The sequence below is a fragment of the Bos mutus genome, chromosome 16 (assembly GCF_027580195.1).
Source record: "Bos mutus isolate GX-2022 chromosome 16, NWIPB_WYAK_1.1, whole genome shotgun sequence".
Lineage (NCBI taxonomy): Eukaryota > Metazoa > Chordata > Mammalia > Artiodactyla > Bovidae > Bos > Bos mutus.
Genome location: NC_091632.1, coordinates 76363616 through 76389075, shown reverse-complemented (window position 1 = coordinate 76389075; position 25460 = coordinate 76363616).

Here is a 25460-nt window from a genome sequence, read left to right as displayed (position 1 = left end):
CTTGAGATACTCGCTTCCTGTGTTCACTACGAATAGTTAAGCTAACACAGCTTTCTAAGGCATGAGTGCAGTCATGATTGTTCAATGAGAAACGTGAGGAATGGGACAAGCAAGGGGCCATGAAATCATATTTAATGGTTAACTGGGGCCCGAACTCCAAGTTGCTAATCCCAAGGCAGAAATCAGACATAATTGAAATCAATACCATTGACTATTTAGGATGTTCCTGTCAACACAGTTTTACCTAAGTCTCTATTAATTGTGTGGATTCACCGAAAGGTTAAGATAAATCTCCTTAGTCTCAGCTGCATCACCAAACCACAGGGGTAAACTGACTTCTCTTTCATAATGAAAACAATGCTTCAATGAAGTATCATTTCAGGACGAGCACTTCTGAAATGTACTTTAGTCTCATTTTTCTGTACCTGAAAAGAATTTGGAATGTTTGCATGATTAGTTTATGTTTTTCACTGGACTCTTCAGTATAACATTTCCTTTTTAATATTGGGCATGCATAATTACTTCTATGTTAAGTATTAAATATCAGTGATTTTTTGTTGCAAATAAAATAAAAATGATTAAGAAATATTTATCTTGCCTTTATTCCAGTTTTATTAAAGTGTATACACAGAAAAACCTTTTATTATTTCACCATAAATATGTAAAATTCTTTTTATATAAATTTATTTATTTTAATTGGAGGCTGATTACTTTATAATATTGTATTGGTTTTGCCATACAGCAACATGAATCCGCCACGGATGTATACGTGTTCCCCATCCTGAACCCCCTTCCCATCTCTCTCCCCGTACCATCCCTCTGGGTCATTCCAGTGCTTAAAAACTTCTCTGACATTTCTAGAAACAACACTGGCTTCTTCAACTAGTTCAAAGCTGTTTCATCTAAATTAATTATTCATTAGATCAGATCAGATCAGATCAGATCAGTCACTCAGTCGTGTCAGACTCTTTGCGACCCGATGAATCGCAGCACGCCAAGCCTCCCTGTCCATCACCAACTCCCGGAGTTCACTGAGACTCACGTCCATCGAATCAGTGATGCCATCCAGCCATCTCATCCTCTGTCATTCCCTTCTCCTCCTGCCCCCAATCCCTCCCAGCATCAGACTCTTTTCCAATGAGTCAACTCTTCGCATGAGGTGGCCAAAGTACTGGAGTTTCAGCTTTAGCATCATTCCTTCCAAAGAAATCCCAGGGCTGAACTCCTTCAGAATGGACTGGTTGGGTCTCCTTGCAGTCCAAGTGACTCTCAAGAGTCTTTTCCAACACCACAGTTCAGAAGCATCAATTCTTCGGCTCTCAGCCTTCTTCACAGTCCAACTCTCACATCCATACATGACCACAGGAAAAACCATAGCCTTGACTAGATGAACCTTTGTTGGCAAAGTAATGTCTCTGCTTTTGAATATGCTATCTAGGTTGGTCATAACTTTCCTTCCAAGGAGTAAGCATCTTTTAATTTCATGGCTGCAGTCACCATCTGCAGTGATTTTGGAGCCTAGAAAAATATAGTCTGACACTGTTTCCACTGTTTCCCCATCTATTTCCCATGAAGTGATGGGACCGGATGCCATGATCTTTGTTTTCTGAATGTTGAGCTTTAAGCCAACTTTTTCACTCTCCTCTTTCACTTTCATCAAGAAGCTTTTTAGTTCCTCTTCACTTTCTACCATAAGGGTGGTGTCATCTGCATATCTAAGGTTATTGATATTTCTCCTGGCAATCTTGATTCCAGCTTATGTTTCTTCCAGTCCAGGGTTTCTCATGATGTACTCTGCATATAAGTTAAATAAGCAGGGTGACAATATACAGCCTTGATGTACTCCTTTTCCTATTTGGAACAAGTCTGTTGTTCCATGTCCAGTTCTAACTGTTGCTTCCTGACCTGCATACAAATTTCTCAAGAGACAGATCAGGTGGTCTGCTATTCCCATCTCTTTCAGAATTTTCCACAGTTTATTGTGATCCACACAGTCAAAGGCTTTGGCATAGTCAATAAGGCCGAAATAGATGTTTTTCTGGAACTCTCTTGCTTTTTCTATGATCCAGCGGATGTTGGCAATTTGATCTCTGGTTCCTCTGCCTTTTCTAAATCCAGCTTGAACATCAGGCAGTTCACGGTTCACATATTGCTGAAGAAACCTGGCTTGGAGAATTTTGAGCATTACTTTACTAGCGTGTGATATGCGCGCCCGTCGCAGCCGCCTGCACTATCAATTATTCAATAAGTCCTATATTATCAACAGACTCCCAAATTCATTTCTTATGAAAATGTTCTTCCCCAAAGTTTCCCAAATATTATACTTCTTTTGATTAAATACTCAAGATTCAAACATCTTAGGAGAAAAATTTAAAGCAATTAAATAAAACATGAGTGATGTGTGGTATTGTATTAATTAGAATGCAAGCTACTAGAAGACAAACATAATATTCCTATAGTTACTAATACACAATCAATGCTCTTTAATATTTATAATCTAAGCTCATAGCTATTTTTCATAAAAGATAAAACATTTTAGGACACAACTGTTTTTTATCTACTTTAGAAATGTGTTATTTATGGAATAAAACATATTAGCTAGTTTAATTTAGATTGAATCTGTGAAATGTTTTGAAGTTTTGATACCTAAAGAATGGAATGTACTTGCAGGCATTAGAATAAACCTAAATCAAGTGATGTTTTATTTAAATGTACTAATAAAGAGAAATATTTCCTCCTGCCCCAATACTTTATTCATATTGCTTCATCATTCTAATTTAAGGCTTTGATTCTGATTAAAATGAAAATACTGAGATGAGCAATATACTTGAACTTAGAGTATCAAACTAAGATTCCTAGGTGGTCCAAACACATGTGATATGATAAATGAGTGAGAGTAACAAATATAAATGATATTAATCATTTTTTGGAATAGAAAACATAGGAACAACCAAAAAAAAAAAAAAAAACCCACTAAATTCATTTTTAAGATAAACAAAATATAAATATTTGTTTAATTTTAAAATCCAGTCTGAAACTATATTATCGATTCATGTGATCAGTCATGTCTGACTGTTTGCAACCCCATAGACTATAGCCTGCCAGGCTCCTCTGTCCATGGGATTTTCCCAGCAAGAATACTGGAGCAGGTTGCCATTTCCTCCTCCATCTACCATTGATTCATAGCGAGCTCTTAAGAAATGGAACAGTGCAATTTTTTTTTTTTTTTGTAGATTGGTAAAGTTCTGCGAGCTCTGAAAGATGATTCTTTAGTTGGAATGAAAAGGACTTAAGAGTGAAGAGATCAAGTGACAAAGCCATTTTGAGGATTAGTGTCACATGTAAAATGCTTTAATGAGGCAAGTGTAAAGCAAATTAAAAGAACAGAGGCCTTCATTCTCAAATGTAATGAGAGAGGAAAAAAAAAAGAATAAGAATAAGAATTGGCTTATGACACAGGATTCACTTATCTTTTCCAGATGTAGGCTCCCTAAAAGAATGATGGAACAGTCTACTGAAGATATCGCCTTTGACATATCATTCTGCAGGATTAGGGCTCTGCCACCTAGAATGCGGGACATGCACTAAACTGCAAATAGTCAATGCATGGTGTTCAACACTATCCGAGAGAATTGCAAAGAAGAGGACGTGCGCTCCACAGACTCACTGGACCATTTGAGGTTCTCATTCCAGTAACATTAGATAGTGCTGGTATAGGAGTCTGGTTTCCTAGAAGTAAACATATCTGACAAGTTGCAATTATCATTTGGCCAGTTTGATCTCCAACTAACAATAAGTGAAAGGAGATACATTATTGTCTGGGGCATTCATCCTAAATTGCAATGTGGATGTTGGGTTCTAAATACAAAATAGGGCAAAGATAATATATCTGGAGTCAAGTCAATTCCCTGGGATCATCACTTCATATATCATGCCGAGTAATAACTACCAATTAGTAGTTACAATGACCATAATCCAAGAAAGGCAAGATGACTCAGGCAACCCAGAACAGCCATGTTACTGGTTAGAAACAAGGTAATATTATTATAGATGGTAGGGAAGTAGATGATGATGGTCAATTACAGCCTCCGAACCAGCCTGCTTCAATACCTCAGAAAACTTTGTATTTGCGTTTCAGATTTCTTTGCTTCCATTTCCCCCAATCCTGTCGTAGAATTACATCACATAATAAATAAAGCATCAACATTAAGTTTTTTTCCAAGTTTATCTTCTACAGAACCCGGACAACAACATTCCTTAAGAACAAAGAAATATTAATTGCATAATAATATAGAACAAACAACTGAATCTTCTTTACAAAAGGAGTCACCTGGAATCCTAAGTGCCCTTTTAACTATTGTTCATGTTATAATAGACCTCATTATGCAATGTCCAAAGAGTTTTCTAAGGTCAAGAGTGTGTGTGCATGTGCTTTTCCCTCAGCTTTCTAAAAGCTCATTTATACTCTTTGTCCCCAAGATCTCCAGAGATTATATCCTGACTTAAGGATCAAATCACCTTATTGTAACACTCCTTAAGCATCCATCATTGCCAACAAAATGTTTCAAGCTGTTCTTAAATACTTAGTGTTAATATTTTTTTTATGACTTTGCAAGAGGAGTCAGGCAATAGGGGAAAAAAAGACAAAAGGTGTATTAAAAATTTTATGGATAATTTAAAAGAGTATTTCAAATAAAGCTCAAGCTTTTATATGGATAAAAGTTACCTACTTCTTGTAATTCTTTCACATAAAATGTTTCACTAATTTCACAAAACTTCCATACTATCCATGTAGCATTTTGCTTTTATTATCTCCATTATTAGTAAATGTTACTTATTATTCCACTTCTTATTTATTTTTTCAATCAGTATATGTAAATTTAAAGCATAATATATTATACACTTTCTACTAAATACTGGATATTCACTATTCCTGCCATAGTAGTTAACAACCTAATAAGAACATAAGCACTTGACTTTGTTTCATGCTTTTGTCTTTATAGTATCTATTTTGGTCAACAGTGTATTCTTAATAAACAATATCCAACCTGGCACATGGTAAATGCTGAAAATATTTATCAAGTGATGAGTATATAAATTAAGAATCTGATTTTGTATTTGTTTGTTATTTTCCAAATGGATAACAGTATTCACTGACAAGTTTTCAAAAGTAAAAATCTGAATTTCCTCACTTACATAACTTCCAATTTTATTATAGATTGTATATGATTTATATCTTAGTCCATTTCTGTCTTCAATGTGCTGAACATTTTTAAACTAAGAATTATATATCAAGCCAAAATATGAAAGGACATAAGAAAGCACATGAGGCTTTTTCAGACATTGGAAGGATTCATAAGGTTAAGTACAATTTCTTTACATCTACATGAAAATGTATTCTAGTAAAAGATGAAGATAAAAAAAGAAAGAGAATAAAATTGCATTCAATGTACTAGATCAGGCATAGAATAAAAGTGAAGAGAAGAACCTGAAAAACATCCTCAGAGGCAGCCTTGAGTTCAATGAATCTGAATTTGATCAGATGAGTAGAGTATCATAGAAGTGAGAAGGGGCAGGAGGGAAATTTGTAGATTAGCTGTAGTGATCAAGAGCTTGGAAGATGATCTGGAATAGTGTTAAACTAGAGACTCCATTTGAACTCTATACTTGTGAAATTTCCAATATATGACATAAAAATTTGTAACTTAAATAATTCTAGGAGAAAATACACACTTTCACATTGAGTCTTGGTAGTGAAGTGAACAGAATTTGCATAATAATGATAGAGTAATGGCTGCTGCTGCTGCTGCTGCTGCTGCTAAGTCGCTTCAGTCGTGTCCGACTCTGTGCGACCCCATAGACAGCAACCCACCAGGCTCCCCTGTCCCTGGGATTCTCCAGGCAAGAACACTGGAGTGGGTTGCCATTTCCTTCTCCAATGCATGAAAGTAAAGAGTGAAAGTGAAGTCGCTCAGTCGTGTCCGACTCTTAGTGACCCCATGGACTGCAGGCTACCAGGATCCTCTGTCCATGGGATTTTTCCAGGCAAGAGTACTGGAGTGGGGTGCCATTGCCATCTCCAGAGTAATGGCAGAAAATGTAAAAACAAAGATACAACAAACAAAGGAAGAAAATTAAATGAGAGTGGTGAAGGGAAGGGTAAGTGTTAAAACATCCTACAGTTGTCAATAAGAATCTATGCTGTGAAAAAAAAAAAAAAAAACATACATTTACAAATATGGGCTTCCCTGGTGGCTCAGATGGTAAAGAATCCAACTGCAATGAGGGTGACCTGGGTTCTACTCCTGGGTTGGGAAGATCCCCTGGAGGAGGGAATGGCAACCCACTCCAGTATTCTTGCCTGGAGGATCCCCATGGACAGAAAGAGCCTGGTGGGTTACTGTCCATGGGGTTGCAAAGAGTAGGAAATGACTGAGCAAGTAAACATAGCACAGCACCAGTATTCTTGCCTGCAGAATCCCATGGACTGGGAAGCCTGGTGGGCATCCATGGGGTCACAAAGAGTCAGACATGACTGAGTGACTAACACTTTCACTTCATTCATAATCTAGATATGAATAGGTATATTTATGTGTATATTATCATAAATCTAAATATATGCACACACCACAATAAAATATAGTCTTTTTTAAGCATGACAACAAAATGTGTTGTCAAAACAAACTTCATTTAGAGATTTATTATCTCCTCCTAGAAATAAATTATTGTTCTCCATTATTATGAACTATTATAAAATGCTACTGAAAATGTCATATTGCATTCACTATATTGTATAACTGTTATTTAAATTCTATGTATTTAGCTAAATAATCTAATGAGAAACTGACTCTGCTATCTTAAGTATTGTTGTTTAGTTACTAAGTCGTGTCCAACTTTTGTGACCCTATGGACTGTAACTTGCCAGGCTTCTTTGTCCATGGGATTTCCCAGACACAAATACTGGACTGAGTTGCCATTTCCTTCTGCAGGGGATCTTCCCAACCCAGGGATTGAACCCACATCTTCTGCTTGGCAGGCAGATTCTTTACCATTGAACCACAGGGGAAGCCCCATCTTAAGAATATATATTATTGCTATTATCGTTGTTATTATTATAAAGAATCTATGGCTATATTACCATTCATAATTGATGCACATTAAAGTATTCAGATTGGAGAAGGAAATGGCACACACTTCCAGTGTTCTTGCCTGGAGAATCCCAGGGATGGGGATACCTGGTGGGCTGCCGTCTGTGGGGTCGCACAGAGTCAACCACGACTGCAGCAACTAAGCAGCAGTAGCAGCAGCAAAGTATTCAGGGGCAGCGAAAGAGGAGTAACCCCGTGTCCGAGGTCAGGGGCGGCGGCTGGGAGGAGCAACCCCACACCTGAGGCCAGGGGCGGCGGCCGAGAACCAACCCCACATCCAAGGAGCCGTGGCTGTGCGGATGCAGGAGGGCCTAGAGGAGCTATCCCACGTTGAAGATCCGGAAGGAGGGCAGTGAGGACATGCCCCTCGTCCAAGGTAAGGAGCAGCAGCTGCACTTTGCTGGAGCAGCCATGAAGAGATACCCCACGCCAAAGGTAAGAGGAGCCAAAGAAAGACGGTAGGTGTTGCAAAAGGGCATCAGAGGGCAGACACATTGAAACCATACTCACAGAAAAATAGTCAATCTAATCACACTAGGACCACAGCCTTGTCTAACTCAATGAAACTAAGCCATGCCCGTGGGGCAACCAAAGATGAGTGGGTCCTGGTGGAGAGATCTGACAGAATGTGGTCCACTGGAGAAAGGAATGGCAAACCACTTCAGTATTCTTGCCTTGAGAACCCCATGAGCAGTATGAAAAGGCAAAATGAGAGGATACTGAATGAGGAGCTCCACAGGTCAGTAGGTGCCCAATACGCTACTGGAGATCAGTGGAGAAATAACTCTAGAAAGAATGAAGGAATGGAGCCAAAGCAAAAAGAATACCCAGCTGTGGATGTGACTGGTGATAGAAGCAATTTCCGATGCTGTAAAGAGCAGTACTGCATAGGAACCTGGAATGTCAGGTCCATGAATCAAGGCAAATTGGAAGTGGTCAAACAAGAGATGGCAAGAGTGAATGTCAACATTCTAGGAATCAGAGAACTAAAATGGATTGGAATGGGTGAATTTAACTCAGATGATCATTATATCTACTACTGCAGGCAGGAATCCCTCAGAAGAAATGAAGTAGCCATCATGGTCAACAGGAGTCCGAAATGCAGTCCTTGGATGCAATCTCAAAAACGACAGAATGATCTCTGTCCGTTTCCAAGGCAAACCATTCAATATCACAGTAATCCAAGTCTATGCCCCAACCAGTAATGCTGAAGAAGCTGAAGTTGAATGGTTCTATGAAGACCTACAAGACCTTTTAGAACTAACACCCAAAAAAGATGTCCTTTTCATTATAGGGGACTGGAATGCAAAAGTAGGAAGTCAAGAAACACCTGGAGTAACAGGCAAATTTGGCCTTGGAATACGGAATGAAGCAGGGCAAAGAACAATAGAGTTTTGCCAAGAAAATGCACTGGTCATAAAAAACACCCTCTTCCAACAACACAAGAGAAGACTCTATACATGGACATCACCAGATGGTCAACATTGAAATCAGATTGATTATATTCTTTGCAGCCAAAGATGGAGAAGCTCTATACAGTCAGCAAAAACAAGACCAGGGGCTGACTGTGGCTCAGACCATGAACCCCTAATTGCCAAATTCAGACTGAAATTGAAGAAAGTAGAGAAAACCACTAGACCATTCAGGTATGACCTAAATCAAATCCCTTATGATTATACAGTGGAAGTGAGAAATCGATTTAACGGCCTAGATCTGATAGATAGAGTGCCTGATGAACTATGGAATGAGGTTCGTGACATTACACAGGAGACAGGGATCAAGACCATCTCCATGGAAAAGAAATGCAAAAAAGCAAAATGGCTGTCTGGGGAGGCCTTACAAATAGCTGTGAAAAGAAGAGAAGTGAAAAGCAAAGGAGAAAAGGAAAGATATAAGCATATGAATGCAGAATTCCAAAGAATAGCAAGAAGAGATAAGAAACCCTTCTTCAGCGATCAATGCAAAGAAATAGAGAAAGACAACAGAATGGGAAAGACTAGAGATCTCTTCAAGAAAATTAGAGATACCAAGGGAATATTTCATGCAAAGATGGGCTCAATAAAGTACAGAAATGGTATGGACCTAACAGAAGCAGAAGATATTAAGAAGAGATGGCAAGAATACACAGAAGAACTGTACAAAAAAGATCTTCATGACCCAGATAATCACGATGGTGTGATCACTGACCTAGAGCCAGATATCCCGGAATGTGAAGTCAAGTGGGCTTTAGAAAGCACCACTATGAACAAAGCTAGTGGAGGAGATGGCATTCCAGTTGAGCTATTTCAAATCCTGAAAGATGATGCTGTGAAAGTGCTGCACTCAATATGCCAGCAAATTTGGAAAACTCAGCAGTGGCCACAGGACTGGAAAAGGTCAGTTTTCATTCCAATCCCAAAGAAAGGCAATGCCAAAGAATGCTCAAACTACCACACAATAGCACTCATCTCACATGCTAGTAAAGTAATGCTCAAAATTCTCCAAGCCAGGCTTCAGCCATATGTGAACCATGAACTTCCTGATGTTCAAGCTGGTTTTAGAAAAAGCAGAGGAACCAGAGATCAAATTGCCAACATCCGCTGGATCATGGAAAAAGCAAGGTAGTTCCAGAAAAACATCTATTTCTGCTTTATCGACTATGCCAAAGCCTTTGACTGTGTGGATCACAATAAACTGTGGAAAATTCTGAAAGAGATGGAAATACCAGACCACCTGATCTGCCTCTTGAGAAATTTGTATGCAGGTCAGGAAGCAACAGTTAGAACTGGACATGGAACAACAGACTGGTTCCAATTAGGAAAAGGAGTACGTCAAGGCTGTATACTGTCACCCTGTTTATTTAACTTATAAACAGAGTACATCATGAGAAACGCTGGACTGGAAGAATCACATGCTGGAATAAAGATTGCCGGGAGAAATCTCAATAACCTCAGATATGCAGATGACACCACCCTTATGGCAGAAAGTGAAGAGGAACTCAAAAGCCTCTTGATGAAAGTGAAAGAGGAGAGTGAAAAAGTTGGCTTAAAGCTCAACATTCAGAAAATGAAGATCATGGCATCTGGTCCCATCACTTCACGTGAAATAGATGGGGAAACAGTGGAAACAGTGTCAGACTTTATTTTTTGGGGCTCTAAAATCACTGCAGATGGTGACTGCAGCCATGAAATTAAAAGACGCTTACTCCTTGGAAGGAAAGTTATGTCCAACCTAGATAGCATATTCAAAAGCAGAGACATTACTTTGCCAACCAAGGTTCGTCTAGTCAAGGCTATGGTTTTCCCTGTGGTTATGTATGGATGTGAGACTTAGATTGTGAAGAAGGCTGAGTGCCAAAGAATTGACGCTTTTGAACTGTGGTGTTGGAGAAGACTCTTGAGAGTCTCTTGGACTGCAAGGAGATCCAACCAGTCCATTCTGAAGGAGATCAGCCCTGGGATTTCTTTGGAATGAATGATGCTAAAGCTGAAATTCCAGTACTTTGGCCCCTTCATGTGAAGAGTTGACTCATTGGAAAAGACTCTGATGCTGGGAGGGATTGGGGGCAGGAGGAGAAGGGGATGACAGAGGATGAGATGGCTGGATGGCATCACTGATTCGATGGACGATGGACATGAATCTCAGTGAACTCCGGGAGTCAGTGATGGACAGGGAGGCCTGGTGTGCTGCGATTCATGGGGTTGCAAAGAGTCGGACACGACTGAGCGACTCAACTGAAGTAAACTGAATTCAAGTATGGGCTTCCCTGGTAGCTCAAACGGTTAAGTATCTGCCTGCAATGCTGGAGACCTGGCTTCGATCCCTGGGTCGGGAAGATCCCCTGGAGAAGGAAATGGTAACCCACTCCAGTATTCTTGCCTGGAGAATTCCATGGACAGAGGCTACAGTCCATGGGCTCACAAAGAGTTGGACACTACTGAGCGAATTCACTTCTCCACTTCACTTCAAAGTATTCAAGCAAGTGAAACAGTCTTATAAGAATTTTCTCCTGGAATAATATTTGCAAAAAGAGATGCAAGTTGTGCAACTAGCTTTTTTTTTTTTTTTTTTTGTCAATTCCCTTTAGCAAAGCAAGCAGCTTGTCTCTCTCTTATGCAATGATCATTTTTAAGTATATCTTATTAAACTTAGTAATCTTAAATAAAATTATGTTTTACATTTTTTATATATAAAACTTGAGTGTGCTAAGTACAGAATTTAACCAAGCTTTAAAAAAATTCTAGGACTGTCACAGTAAAAAATGATATATTAAAATGAATAAAACCTAAAATTTCATATGTTAAAAGGTATTTTATCTTAACTGATGATATTGTATCTCTACATTTTCTAATATATTCATGTATCTTTGTTCTTTCAAATGTATTTTTCTTACTCTGATGACATAAAGTAATATGATGACAAAAGTAAAACAATGAGAACATCAGCAAAATTCAAACAATGAAAATCACCTGATTAAGTGATGTACCAGACTCTAGTTGAAACAGGATATACTTTTTCATTTTATTTTCAATAAATGATATTTTACTGTTTTATTTTATGTCATATGTTTTTGCTAAAAATATCTAGAGGAAATCCAAAAGCTATTGACTTTAAGAAACTAATGAAAATAAAGTCAAATAATGCAGAATGATTGGGAAAGCCTCAGAAGTACAAAGAAGAAACGTTGTGGGAATACTGAAAGCTTAATTTACACAAGTCACACGATGTAGTGTCTAAACTGAAGTTTTATCGCAGAGGTGATATCTAAATAAAGCAAAGAATGAGTTTAATCACTAAGGTCCTTTCAGGCTGAGTTACAGCCCGGAGACATCAGAGGCTTATGCATTTGCTTATCTTCAATTAGTTTTGCATGGTGACAACATGAATTTTGAGGGTAAATCATTTATATCAGAGACTAAAGAGTTTGATCATTAGTTTATAAATGATCTTATATACTATGTTTAGGAGGTTATAAAAAGGGAATAAAGATTTCATGAAGAAATATGAGAAGAGATATATAGCACATTTTGAGTTTATAAAGAACATTTGACCAGCAAAATGACAAACAGATTCTGAGGCTTTGAGATTAATAAAAGTAAATCACTACCTGAGCAGTAGCAAAGTGATGATGTTGTTGGAAACCAAAGGGACTTGGAAACTGTAAGGTAGTGGAATTTGTAGCATGGATGAATCTGAATATCAAAAGTAAAGGAGAAAAGGAGTCTAGGAGGTACCCAAAGCTGTGATTTGACTGCAGAGCATGTAAAACAGAAGAATATGGAATCAGAAAATATGACAATGTCTCATCCCCACACTTTAGCTGAGGTTACCATTCAAAGAGGAAGCAGTTTCACAAGTCTGAAATTCAAGAATGAAGTTTGTGTAAGAAAGATTATATAATCATGAACATATTGATGATATTTAGATAAGAGCACGTAGCACAGGTACTTCCCATGTGGCACTTGTGGTAAAGAACCCACCTGCCAATGTAGGAGATGTAAGAGACATGGGTTCATTCTCTGGGTCAGGAAGATACCGTGGAAGGGGGCACAGCAACCCACTCCAGTATTCTTGCCTAGAAAATCCTATGGACAGAGAAGCTTGGCATGCTACAGTCCTTAGAGTAGCAAATAGTCAGATGCGACTGAAGCAACTGAGCATGCATACATGCAGGTAGCACAAAATAAGATGACTGAAGAGAAATCCTGGTGAACCCCACAGTGAATAAAGGAAAAGAAGTCCACAACGAGTAGGATAAGGAACAAAAAAAACAGGTTAGGGGTTAAAAATGCTGTCACAAAAGTCAAGACTACCATTTTTGAAGAAGATTGTGCCAACAATTCAGGAGCGATCACATACATTAAGTTTAAGAATTGTCTGCTCCATTGGCCACCAGAAGATTATTAATAACCCCAAAATGTTTTGTAATGAAGTCATGGTTATTAATGAATAGTTATGTAGACTTAGTGTTGAAAGGCAGGTGATGAAGTAAATGCATTGATTGACAAGATTCTCTTCTGAAAAGTCCAGCTAAGAAGGCATGATGAAAGATGAGGTACTGGGGTGTCAATTCAATTAAAGTGATAATATCTGTATGGCACACCGAAGAAAATTGTGGGGAAATTTAGGAAGACATCCTCTAAATGTGAGAATTTAGAGACATATTGAGAGAGTTAATTCTTAGGCAGATTGATAAAAAGTCTGGGCGATCAAGGAGGGAGGGATCTAGGGTCCTTGAGGAGGAGAAAGGAATTCAGGGTTCTACAGGAGGAGGAGAAAAGGACATTTTTTTTTTCTACATTGCTTTGTCTTACTCACATAAAGCATTTTTTTCTTAACTCTGAGTTGTTATGACAACAATATTTATGACTAACTTCTTTAAGCCCTGAGCTAATGATTACACAACAAAACAACTCATCTTGCTCAAGGGCATGTTTTTCCTTAAGCTCTGTTCTAATGATTATATAATAACAATGTATGTTGCTTGAGGACAAATTTCTCCTTCTCAACAGGAACCTTCTGACTAATCTTGTTATATTAAGACATATGTTTTGGGAGTGGGTCTGGTAAGACTTTTCTATTGTTAGTTCTAATCCTGTTATTTTAAGATATATTTTGTGGGAGTGGCTCTGCTTCAGTTCAGTTCAGTGGCTCAGTCCTGTTTGACTCTTTGCAACCCCATGGACTGCACCACACCAGGCATCCCTATCCATCATCAACTCCTAGAGTTTACTCAAACTCATGTCCATTGAATTGGTGATGCCATCCAACCATCCCATCCTCTGGCATCCCCTTCTCCTTCTGACTTCAATCTTTCCCAGCATAAAGGTTTTTTCAAATGAGTCAGTTCTTCACATCAGGTGGCCAAAGTATTGGAGTTTCAACTTCAAAATCAGTCCTTCCAATGAATATTAAGGACTGATTTCCTTTACTATAGACTGGATCTCCTTGCAGGCCAAGGGACTCCCAAGAGTCTTCTCCAACACCGCAGTTCAAAAGCATCAATTCTTCAGTGCTCAGCTTTCTTTATAGTCCAAATCTCACATCCATACATGACCACTGGAAAAACCATAGCCTTGACTAGATGGACCTTTGTTGGCAAAGAAATGTCTCTACTTTTTAATATGCTGTCTAGGTTAGTCATATCTTTTCTTCCAAGGAGTAAGAGTCTTTTAATTTCATGGCTGCAATCACCATCTGCAGTGATTTTGGAGCCCCCCCAAAATAAAGTTTGCCACTGTTTCCACTGTTTCCCATTTATTTGCCATGAAATTATGGGACCAGATGCCATGATCTTAGTTTTCTCAACGTTGAGCCTTAAACCAACTTCTCCACTCTCCTCTTTCACTTTCATCAAGAGACTCTTTAGTTCTGCTTCACTTTCTGCCATAAGGGTAGTGTCATCTGCATATCTAAGGTCAGTGATATTCCTCCTGGCAATCTTGATTTCAGCTTGTGCTTCCTCCAGCCCAGTGTTTCTCATGATGTACTCTCTTGAGAGTCCCTTGGCCTGCAAGGTGATCCAACCAGTCCATTCTAAAGAAGATAAGTCCTGGGTTTTCTTTGAAAGGAATGATGCTGAAGCTGAAACTCCAGTACTTTGGCCACCTCATGTGAAGAGTTGACTCATTGGAAAAGACTCTAATGCTGGGAGGCATTGGGGGCAGGAGGTGAAGGGGATGACAGAGGATGAGATGGCTGGATGGATTCACTGACTCGATGGTTGTCAGTTTGAGTGAACTCCGGGAGTTGGTCATGGACAGGGAGGCCTGGCCTGCTGCAATTCATGGGGTCACAAACAGTCAGACATGACTGAGCGACTGAACTGAACTGACTGACACTGCATAGAAGTTAAATAAGCAGGGTGACAATATACAGCCTTGATGTACTCCTTTTCCTAATTGGAACCAGTCTGTTGCTCCATGTCCAGTTCTAACTGTTGTTTCCTGACCTGCATATAGGTTTCTCAAGAGGCAGGTCAGATGGTCTGCTATTCCCATCTCTGAGAATTTTCCACGGTTTATTGTGATCCACACAGTCAAAGGCTTTGGCAGAGTCAATGATGCAGAAATAAATGTTTTTCTGGAACTTTCTTGCTTTTTCCATGATCCAACAGATGTTGACAATTTGTTCTCTGATTCCTCTGCCTTTTCTAAAACCAGCTTGAACATCTGGAAGTTCACGGTTCACATATTGCTGAAGCTTGGCTTGGAGAATTTTGAGCATTACTTTACCAGTGTGTGAGATGAGTGCAGTTGTGTGGTGGTTTGAGCATTCTTTGACATTGCCTTTCTGCGGGCTTGGTAAGACCTTTCTATTGTTAGTAACTGAAAGGTTGTTTCTGAACTACACAAAGACATCAGGATTCTTGGCCTCTGAAGAAGAATTCAATCCAGGGCCAGAGACAAGGCTTGATCGCTCAGAGCTTTTGTGAAATAAACTTTTATTAAAGTATAAAGGAGATAGAGAAAGCTTTGGACATAGGCATCAAAAGGGGGCAGAAAGAGTACCCCGTATCCAGTGTTAGCCCTGGAGTTATATATGCTCCAATCAATCAAAAAAATCTCTGGAGGTTGTAAAGACCTCACCAGGCTCACTCCAATAATTTACATTTTATGATAACAGGATTACCCAGAAGGTTTAATCCAGAGACTGTCCTCAGGAAAGATACATTATGGTTATATAATCCTTGTAAAGACCTCACCTTGTAAAAAGCTCAACATTCAGAAAACAAAGATCATGACATCCGGTCCCATCACTTCATGGAAAATAGATGGGGAAACAGTGAAAACAGTGTTAGACTTTATGTTTTTGGGGCTCCAAAATCACTGCAGGTGGTGACCACAGCCATGAAATTCAGATCAGATCAGTCGCTCAGTCGTGTCTGACTCTTTGCAACCCCATGAATCGCAGCACACAAGGCCCCTTGTCCATCACCAACTCCCAGAGTTCACTGAGACTCACCTCCATCGAGTCAGTGATGCCATCCAGCCATCTCATCCTCTGTCGTCCCCTTCTCCTCTTGCCCCCAATCCCTCCCTGCATCAGAATCTTTTCCAATGAGTCAACTCTTCGCATGGGTGGCCAAAGTACTGGAGTTTCAACTTTAGCATCATTCCTTCCAAAGAAATCCCAGGGCTGAACTCCTTCAGAATGGACTGGTTGGATCTCCTTGCAGTCGAAGGGACTCTCAAGAGCCTTCTCCAACACCACAGTTCAAAAGCATCAATTCTTCGGCACTCAGCCTTCTTAACAATCCAACTCTCACATCCAAACATGACCACAGGAAAACCATGGCCTTGACTAGACGAACTTTTGTTGGCAAAAAAATGTCTCTGCTTTTGAATATGCTATCTAGGTTGGACATAAATTTCCTTCCAAGGAGTAAGTGTCTTTTAATTTCTTGGCTGCAGTCACCATCTGCAGTGATTTTGGAGCCCAGAAAAATAAAGTCTGACACTGTTTCCACTGTTTCCCCATCTATTTCCCATGAAGTGATGGGACCGGATGCCATGATCTTTGTTTACTGAATGTGGAGCTTTAAGCCAACTTTTTCACTCTCCACTTTCACTTTCATCAAGAGGCTTTTGAGTTCCTCTTCACTTTCTGCCATAAGGGTGGTGTCATCTGCATATCTGAGGTTATTGATATTTCTACTAGCAATCTTGATTTCAGCTTGTGTTTCTTCCAGTCCAGCGTTTCTCATGATGTACTCTGCATATAAGTTAAATAAACAGGGTGACAATATACAGCCTTGATGTACTCCTTTTCCTATTTGGAACCAGCCTGTTGTTCCATATCCAGTTCTAACTGTTGCTTCCTGACCTGCATACAAATTTCTCAAGAGGCAGATCAGGTGGTCTGCTATTCCCATCTCTTTCAGAATTTTCCACAGTTTATTGTGGTCCACACAGTCAAAGGCTTTGGCAGTCAATAAAGCAGAAATAGGTGTTTTACTGGAACACTGTTGCTTTTTCCATGATCCAGCGGATGTTGGCAATTTGATCTCTGGTTCCTCTGCCTTTTCTAAAACCAGCTTGAACATCAGGAAGTTCACATATTGCTGAAGCCTGGCTTGGACAATTTTGAGCATTACTTTATTAGCGTGTGAGATGAGTGCAATTGTGTGGTAGTTTGAGCATTCTTTGGCATTGCCTTTCTTTGGGATTGGAATGAAAACTGAACTTTTCCAGTCCTGTGGCCACTGCTGAGTTTTCCAAATTTGCTGAGATTGAGTGCAGCACTTTCACAGCATCATCTTTCAGGATTTGGAATAGCTCAACTGGAATTCTATCAGCTCCACTAGCTTTGTTCGTAATGATGCTTTCTAAGGCCCACTTGACTTCACATTCCAAGATGTCTGGCTCTAGGTCAGTGATCACACCATCGTGATTATCTGGGTCATGAAGATTTTTTTTGTACAGTTCTTCTGTGTATTCTTGCCATCTCTTCTTAATATCTTCTGCTTCTCTTAGGTCCATACCATTTCTGTCCTTTATTGAGCCCATCTTTGCATGAAATGTTCCTTTGGTATCTCTGATTTTCTTGAAGAGCTCTCTAGTCTTTCCCATTCTGTTGTTTTCCTCTATTTCTTTGCATTGATCGCTGAAGAAGGGTTTCTTATCTCTTCTTGATATTCTTTGGAACTCTGCATTCAGATGTTTATATATTTCCTTTTCTCCTTTGCTTTTCACTTCTCTTCTTTTCACAGCTATTTGTATGGCCTCCCCAGACAGCCATTTTGCTTTTTTGCATTTCTTTTCAATGGTGATTGCCTTGATCCCTGTCTCCTCCTGTAGAATGTCACGAACCTCATTCCATAGCTCATGAGGCACTCTATCTATCAGATCTAGGCCCTTAAATCGATTTCTCACTTCAACTGTATAATCATAAGGGATTTGATTTAGGTCATACCTGAATGGTCTAGTGGTTTTCTCTACTTTCTTCAATTTCAGTCTGAATTTGGCAATAAGGAGTTCATGGTCTGAGCCACAGTCAGCTCCTGGTCTTGTTTTTGCTGGCTGTATAGAGCTTCTCCATCTTTGGCTGCAAAGAATATAATCAATCTGATTTCAGTGTTGGCCATTTGGTGATGTCCATGTATAGAGTCTTCTCTTGTGTTGTTGGAAGAGGGTGTTTGTTATGACCAGTGCATTTTCTTGGCAAAACTCTATTAGTCTTTGCCCTGCTTCATTCCATATTCCAAGGCCAAATTTGCCTGTTACTCCAGGTGTTTCTTGACTTCCTACTTTTGCATTCCAGTCCCCTATAATGAAAAGGACATCTTTTTTGGATGTTAGTTCTAAAAGGTCCTGTAGGTCTTCATAGAACCATTCCACTTCAGCTTCTTCAGAATTACTGGTTGGGGCATAGACTTGGATTACTGTGATATTGAATGGTTTGCCTTGGAAACGAACAGAGATCATTCTGTCATTTTTGAGATTGCATCCAAGTACTGTATTTCAGACTCTCTTGTTGACTGTGATGGCTACTCCATTGCTTCTGAGGAATTCCTGCCCGCAGTAGTAGATATAATGGTCGTCTGAGTTAAATTCACCCATTCCATTCCATTTCAGTTCCCTGATTCCTAGAATGTCAACATTCACTCTTGCCATCTCTTGTTTGACCACTTCCAATTTGCCTTGATTCATGGACTTGACATTCCAGGTTCCTATGCAATATTGCTCTTTACAGCATTGGACCTCGCTTCTATCACCAGTCACATCCACAGCTGGGTATTCTTTTTGCTTTGGCTCCATCCCTTCATTCTTTCTGGAATTATTTCTCCACTGATCTCCAGTAGCATATTGGGCACCTACTGACCTGGGGAGTTTCTCTTTCAGTATCCTATCATTTTGCCTTTTCATCCTGTTCATGGGGTTCTCAAGGCAAGAATACTGAAGTGGTTTGCCATTCCCTTCTCCAGTGGACCACCTTATATCAGATGTCTCCACCATGACCTGCCCATCTTTGGTTGCCCCATGGGCATGGCTTAGTTTCATTGAGTTAGACAAGGCTATGGTTCTAGTGTGATTAGATTAACTAGTTTTCTCTGACTATGGTTTCAGTGTGTTTTCCCTCTGATGCCCTCTTGCAACACCTACCGTCTTACTTGGGTTTCTCTTACCTTAGGCATGGGGTATCTCTTCACGGCTGCTCCAGCAAAGTGCAGCCATTTCTCCTTACCTTGGACGAGGGGTATCTCCTCACCGCCGCCCTTCCTGACCTTCAACATGGGATAGCTCCTCTAGGCCCTCCTGCACCCACGCAGGCACGGCTTCTTGGACGTGGAGTTGCCATGAACTTAAAAGATGCTTTGTCCCTGGAAGGAAAGTTATGTCCAACCTAGATAGCATATTGAAAAGCAGAGACATTACTTTGCCAACAAAGGTCCGTCTAATCAAGGCTATGGTTTTTCCTGTGGTCATGTATGGATGTGAGAGTTGGACTGTGAAGAAGGCTGAGCACTGAAGAATTGATGCTTTTGAACTGTGGTGTTGGAGAAGACTTGAGAGTCCCTTGGACTGCAAGAAGATGCAACCAGTCCATTCTGAAGGAGTTCAGCCCTGGGATTTCTTTGGAAGGAATGATGCTAAAGCTGAAACTCCAGTACTTTGGCCACCTCATGCGAAGAGTTGACTCATTGGAAAAGACTCTGATGCTGGGAGGTATTGGGGGCAGGAGGAGAAGGGGACGACAGAGGATGAGATGGGTGGATGGCATCACTGACTCGATGGACGTGAGTCTGGGTGAACTCTGGGAGTTGCTAATGGTCAGGAGGCCTGGCGTGCTGTGATTCGTGGGGTCGCCATGAGTCGGACATGACTGACTGAACTGACTGAGCTGAACTGAAAGACCTCATCAGACCTACTCCCATAATTTACATTTTAAGATAATAGGATTAGCCAGAAGGTTTAATCCAGAGACTGTCCTTAGGCAGGATACATTATTGTTATATACTCCTAAGGAATGTACAGGGAAAAAATGTTTGTCCTTTCTTCCTCCTTGAGAATTCCAGACCCCTTTCTCCTTGGGGATCCCTAGACTTCTTATCAATCTGCCTAGGAAATGACTCTCTCATAACCAACTGAAAAACTATGTAAGTCCTTGATAAGACTCTCTGCCTCCTTCTGATGTCTATGTTAGAAGCTTTCTCTGTCTCTTTTCATACTTTAATAAAACTCTGCTACACAAAATTCTGACTAATCAAGCCTCATCTCTGGTCCCAACGCTAAATTCTCTTCTTCAGAGATTATGAACCTGACACAGTTCACCTTAAGCTATCAACAAGCAAGGGAGCAGGTTATAAAAATATCCATCATGTTTTCTTTACATCATACAATTATCTTAACAATGAAATACAACTTATTAGGAAAAGTATTGAAAAGTGTACTTGGGTCAAATGTCCTGATGAAATAATTTCAGTATTTAATTTAAGAAGTGAAAAGTGTGAGATTCCTTACACTAACATTTCTTGCATTGCATTTTCTTCTTAAAAGAGTAAATTCAATTAATGATTAAGAAATGTAGGTCATGAATTTGAAATTACTTACCCTCCATTATTCACCATTCCACACAGATCTAATGCTACCTTGGACCACAGAATTTTACTGGCACCTATTCCACAAATTTCCAGCAGCTTCATGTTTGGGTCTCTTGTTTATCAGCAATAGTAGTGTTCTGCAAAAGTTTCCGACTTACACTGTCTTTCCTTGATCACTTTGGACCAATTTCTCCTTCACGCCACCATGCATACCATAGTGAATTCACAGAACTCAGTGACTCTTATGAAACCCAAATAAAATAAAATGGCTTATTGTTAGAGGCAACTAGCCTGAGATATCCAAACTAATCAAAGTCTCTCCAGGTTATCCGTTAGACTTTGGGTATAACTATTCCCACTTGTATCTTAAATTTAATTGTGATAGACCAATTTGGATGTCTTATCTAAAAGGAGACAGGTTGAGTTTTTTCATTTGTTTAAAGAAATTTAAGGATATATGCAGGACATCATGTAATTTAGAAGGAATGTGGAGGTATTAACTCCAGGGAAGGATAATAGAAAATAGTAATTTCTTTGGTAGGTGGAAGAAAACAACTTAAGTGAAGCTCCAATTATTTGACTTCCTTGCTTGCTTTTCATTTGTTTTTGATGAAGTGGTGATGCGTTTGAGAATGATGAAGTGATGTTAGAATAGAATAAGTAAACAAAACATGTTAAATACTTGGAATGGCTTTTTGAAACATGGTAGGGATAACTGAGACATTTTATATTAAAACCTGCTAACTGATGATTTAGGTTGTCAAAGTGAAGTTGCTCAGTCGTGTCCTACCCTTTATAAGCCCATGGACCATAGACTACGAGGTTCCTCCATCCATGGGATTTTCCAGGCAAGAGTACTGGAGTGGGTTGCCATTTCCTTCTCCAGGGGATCTTCCCCACCCAGAAATTGAACCCAAGTCTCCAGCATTGCAGTCAGACGCTTTACCATCTGAGCCACAAGGGAAGCCTGATTCAGGTTAGGAAAAAAAATTCAGTGTATCACTTCATTGGATCCTGGAGTGAGTTTTGGAGGTGGATTTGGTAGGTATAAGTGTGGGTGTGCTTTGTATTTCTTCAGTAGAATTTCCCATAGAAGTTAATTTCCATACAGTACTTTTTTTTTTTTTTTTTACTAAGTTTGCTGTTTGTTTGGGGAGATATTCAAATAAAGAGCAAAGGAGTTAAGGACTATACAGGGTGAGAGTTGAAAACTGTGATCTAGGCCAGTTTGAGAAAGAAAAAGATTAAGGACAGACTGATGAAGAGACAAAAAGATGACAAGATATGGAGATCCTGATGATGTTGAAATATATTGTGAATAAAGAATTCAGAAAATCATTGTTATTGTATTCAGAAGTTGCAGGGACTTCCCTGGGTCCAATGATTAAGGCTCTGTGCTTCCAATGCATGGGATGTTGATCTCTGTTTAGGGAACTAAGATACCACAAGCAGCACGTGTGTCCCCCTCAAAAAATTGGAATACTGTAAGTTTTTAGAAGAAATACGACAAAAAGTAAAGCCTCTAAAGGAACAGAAAAAATACAATTAAAAGTCTCCAAAAATGTGAGCCAAGGATTCTTTTTTACGGTTACTTTAATCTCTTTAATTTTACTATTATTTTGTTACAAGCTACATGTAACACTTAGATGGTCTATAAATAAAATCGTCTTCTGTTTCACAAGTAAAGAGTGAATACTAATTAACAATTATAATAAGAGCCACAACCAAGCCTCTCAAGACCAGTACCACCAAGCAAATCATTCCTTGCTGCCTGGAGAGGGGTCACACAGCATTGTTCTGGGTCCCCATCCAGACTAAAAGGAAGCTTTCACAATGCCCAGAGCCCTTGATGTCCTGCAAGTGATGGAGGATGTCTGCAAGTCCCATGTAGCAGGAACCTGCAACAAGCTTCACTCTCAAATGGAAGGGAACATGTACAAAAGGAAAAGTGATGGAAAGTGAAAGTGAGGTCGCTCAGTGACTCTTTGCAACCCCATGGACTGAGAAGCCTGGTAGGTAGACTGTAGCCTATCAGGCTTCTCAGTCCATGGAAATATTCCAGGCAAGAGTACTGGAGCGGGTTGCTATTTCCTTCTCCAGGGGATCTTCCCGACCCAGGGACTGAACCTGTGTCTCCCACGTTGCAGGCAGACGCTTTACCGTCTGAGCCATCAGGGAAGCCCTGAAAAGTGATGGGGGTAACTTTAAATCTGATGAGAACCTGGAGGAAGCTCCTGCTTGCAGATCAGGCACCACTGTTTCCACTGGAAACCAAGTTAATGTATCACATCCTCCAAGGCAGCAACTTGGGCCATGAGCACCACTCCTACTGCTGGTCACCTCCCTCCTGGAACCTCACTCATAGGAGACTGGTGCCTTTCCCAGGAGTCACGACTTCCGGTGGTGATGGACCCTGAGGCTTTCATGACCACTGGCATTAAAGGCATCTTCTATCAATCTGCCTATACAGCTCTGGTCACAGACTCTCCTCTGCTGTTGAGAACACGACGCCAGGGCTACCACAATGGAGCTGACTCCTCGGAAGTGGTGGAGGCTGGCCAGGGTTCTGTGCAGGCATGCCTGCCGCTCCCATGAGCACCCGCGGATGGTCATGTCTCAGCACTGCTGAGGAGTGCCTTAACAAGGATGAGCTGGCTGGTGCTGCAAAGGCAGCGACCCAGGAGGAGTTCAGACTGAATGTCCTTCTGCGGCTCCTAAGATAATCGCCATGGAAGCAGAGGTCAGAACGGGTATGAAGACATTAGGTGCCCTCTTCAGCGGTTCCCTTCTGAAGACTCTTCCCTCAGTCAGGCTTGAAGACAGCCCACAGCTCCCAACGCTTAGGCCTCTGATAGGTAGAAATAACCACTGAGTGGTCTTTTTATTTTTAATTAAGGTGTAATTGATAGAGAACATTATGTTAGTTTCAGATTTATAGTATTGTGGTTTGACATGTGCATATGTTTTGAAACGGTCACCACAATACATCTATTTCATATGCATCACCATACAGTTATACTTTTTTCCTTGTGAATTTTTAAGATCTAGTCTCCTAGCAACTTTCAACTATGCAATACAGAATTATTAACTGTAGTCACCATGTTCATCTTTACATCTCCAGAAATTATTTTATACCTAGAAGTTTGGACATTCTGATCCACCTCACCTGTTCTGCCTATCCTCTTTCCCTTTGGCAACCCCCCCAATCTGTTTTCTGTATCTAAAGTTGTTTATTTCTTGTCACTTTTTTCACTTAGCATAATACCCTTAGCATAAGGTCCCTGTTGTCCCAAATGGAAAGATGTCATTCTTTTTTATGACTGACTGTTAGTTAGTTGAATATATATGTACAGAAGAAGAGGTGGCAAGAATAGAAAGAAGAACTTTACAGAAAAACTCTTCATGACCCCGATAACCTTGTTGGTGTGATCACTCACCTAAAGCCAGACATCTTGGAGTGCAAAATGAAGTGAGCCTTAGGAAGCATCACTACAAACAAAACTCGTGGAGGTGGTGGAATTCAGTTGAGCTATTACAAATCCTAAAAGATGACACTGTTAAGTTGCTGAACTCAATATGTCAGCAAATTAGGAAAACTCAGCAGTGGCCACAGGACTGGAAAAAGTCAGTTTTCATTCCAATCCCAAAGAAAGGAAATGCCAAAGAATGTTCCAATGACCACACAGTTGCACTCATTTCATAGGCTAGCAAGTAATGCTCAAAATTCTCCAAGCTAGGCTTCAACTATCCATGAACTGAGAACTTCCAGATATCTAAGCTGGTTTTAGAAAAGGCAGAGGAACCAGAGATCAAATCGCCAACATTGATTGGATCATAGAAAAAGCAAGAGAATTCCAGAAAAACATCTACTTTTGCTTCACTGATTATGCTAAGGTCTTTGACTGTGTGGATCACAACAAACTGTGGAAAATTCTTAAAGAGGTGGGAATACCAGACCACCTTACCTGCATTGAGAAATCTGTATGCAGGTCAAGAAGCCTCAGTTAGGACCGGACATGGAACAACTGACTGGTTCCAAATTGGGAAAGGAGTACATTAAGGCTGTATATTGTCACCTTGCTTATTTAACTTCTATACAGGGTACATCATGTGAAATGCCAGACTGGATGAAGCACAAGCTGGAATCAAGATTGCAGGGAAAAATATCAATAATTTCAGATATGCAGATGACAGCAACCTTGTAGCAGAAAGTGAAGAAGAACTAAAGAGCCTCTTGATGAAAGTGAAAGAGGAAAGTAAAAAAAAAAAAAAAATGGATAAAACCTCAACATTCAAAATATGAAGATCATGGCATCTGGTATCATGACTTCATAGCAAATAGAAGGGGAAACAATGGAAACAGTGGCTGACTTTATTTTTCTGGGCTCCAAAATCACTGCAGATGGTGACTGCTATGGAATTAAAAGACACTTGCTCCATAGAAAGAAAATCTATGACAGACCTAGACATCATATTAAAAAGCAGAGGCATTACTTTCCTGATAAAGGTTAATATAGTCAAAGCTATGGTTTTTCCAGTAGTCAGGTATGGATGTGAGTGTTGGACCATAAAGAAAGCTGAGTGCCAAAGAATTGATGCTTTTAAACTGTGGTGTTGAGAAGACTCTTGAGAGTCCCTTGGACAGTTTGATCAAGGAGATCCAACCATTCCAGTGTAAAGGAAATCAGTTCTGAATTTTCACTGGAAGGATGGATGCTGAAGCTGAAGTTTCAATACTTTGGCCACCTGATGGGAAGAACGAACTCATTTGAAAAGACCCTGATGCTGGG